Source organism: Neopelma chrysocephalum, unplaced genomic scaffold, assembly GCF_003984885.1.
Source record: "Neopelma chrysocephalum unplaced genomic scaffold, ASM398488v2 Primary Assembly neopelma1_95831, whole genome shotgun sequence".
Classification (NCBI taxonomy): domain Eukaryota; kingdom Metazoa; phylum Chordata; class Aves; order Passeriformes; family Pipridae; genus Neopelma; species Neopelma chrysocephalum.
The window spans coordinates 1-1790 of record NW_020924488.1 but is presented as its reverse complement, the minus strand read 5'-3'; the positions used below and the strand labels follow the sequence as shown (position 1 = coordinate 1790).

The following is a 1790-nucleotide window of genomic DNA, read 5'->3' as shown; positions in this document are numbered from 1 at the left end:
CTGTTAACAGGACAGGTCGTCTCTGCCCATTCCCCCCAGCACATGAGGAGGGACAGTCCCAGCAGCCTCTTCCTCCCCATCCCCTGCCCGTCCCCCCGGGACTCACGAGGAGTTGTAGCTGCTGCCGTCCACCCACTGGAACCTCTCGCCCCTTCTGCGCAGCCCGAGCCAGTAATCTGTGTTGCTACTGAAGTGGAACAGGAAGCGCTGGGAGGAAGAGAGGAGTGGGCAGTGAGAGCTGCCCCAGCCTCCCCTCTGCCACTCACACCCCCAGAGCCCCTCACTCACCATTGCCTCGTCGCTGAGCACGGCCAGGGAGGCCCCAAGCTCGGAGCAACGATTCTGAGCCCCTTTCCAGCTCTCCTGATCTGTCGAGAGGTTGTAACAGACCCTGTTGTATCCGATCCAGCCCTCGGGACAGGCCAGAAACTGTCGATCCTTAGGTGTAACTGGATTCTCTCCATGACTTCCTACTCTCTCTCCTACTGGAGAGAGAAAGGGAGAACGTCTGAGGATTCCCCTCCACAGGGAGCCCCAACCCTGTGCCCAGAGCTGCCTCTGTGCCAAGACAGCCGCTCCTTCCTCACCTGCCGAGGCAGCTGCTCCTTCCTTACGTGCCAGCACAGCCACGGCCACCACCAAAGGCAGGATCACTAACACTGACAGGGCCAGCACCACGGTGAGCACCGGGTGGGATCTGAACCAATTGCCTGGAGCTGGAAAGAGCCACTGGCCGTGAGGACGGGGCTGTCCCGAGCAGGCCCAGCCCTCACATCCCAACACCGAGGCAGCCAGAAGTGTCGGCACCAGCCACTGACGGGGCCCAGAGGCCTCTTGCAGACCTCTGGAGCAGCCTCACACTTGCCAGCCCTGCCCTGGTGGGGCGACCCTGTCCCCTCCCTACAGGACACAGGTGGCCCTGCACTCACCCTGACATTTTCCAGGGGTCCTTCTGTGTATATTCCTTGTTTCTGTTCCATTCCGGAGACTCAGGGACTCCTCTGCACTCCTACCATTCCTGCTGCTTCCACTCTCCATATCTTGAATCACTTCAAAGTTAGGAGAGGCACCTTCCTGACTGGGACAAGCTACATCTTGAACCTGAGCCATCGCTAGGGGTGAAAAAAAACTTCTTTGAGTGCAGATTAAATGTGAGCATTGTGTCAGACTGTAGAGAACAGTCCAGAGAGGGACTGGGAACTCATTTATCCCAGGTACTGTGGGATGAGGGACCTGGGCAGCGTTTCTGACTGACAGAGGCTCAGCAGCCAAGGCTGCACCTGGACTGCCAGTGCCTTCCCCGTCTCACGCCGCGCCGCCCCCTCCGGCTATGCCGCCGCGCCCCGCCCCGCCGCCCGGCCCGCCGCACCGCCCGGCTGGCTCACAGGGGGGACGAGGGGAGGGAAGGGGGGAGTAGAAGAGTGGGGAGGGGGGGAAGGGGAGGCAGGGGAGGGAATGGGGGAGAAGGGGATGAAGGGGGTGAAGGGGGGGAGGGGGGAGCGGGGGCGGTAAGGGGGGGGAGGAAAGGGATGGGGGGGGAGCGATGGGGCTGCGCGGGGCCGGCGCGGAGACCCGGTGAGAGCTCCAAACACTTCACCCCCAGTGCCCGCCAGAGCCCCCTCCCAGCACCGCCGACATCCTCCACCCAAGGCAGGACGAACCCTCCAGACCCCCCCTTTTCGCCCCCTCCCGTTCCCCGAGCCCCGGCAGCACCGAGCGGATCCCACCTGCGCCTGGACCACGCGATCCCGCAGTGTGCGGGGCCGCTTCTCCGCCGGCTGCTCCGCCCC

The 1790-nt window shown here is 63.5% G+C and overlaps 1 long non-coding RNA gene across 1 annotated transcript; it reads right to left on the bottom strand.

The window, feature by feature from the left end:
* Window positions 1-669: 669 nt before the first annotated feature.
* Window positions 670-1740, bottom strand: LOC113981012. The gene is made up of 3 exons (XR_003538297.1): window positions 1728-1740; window positions 930-1112; window positions 670-716 (listed from the first exon to the last, which is right to left on the bottom strand). It is a non-coding gene; the product is annotated as an uncharacterized LOC113981012 (long non-coding RNA).
* Between the last annotated feature and the right edge of the window lie 50 nt (window positions 1741-1790).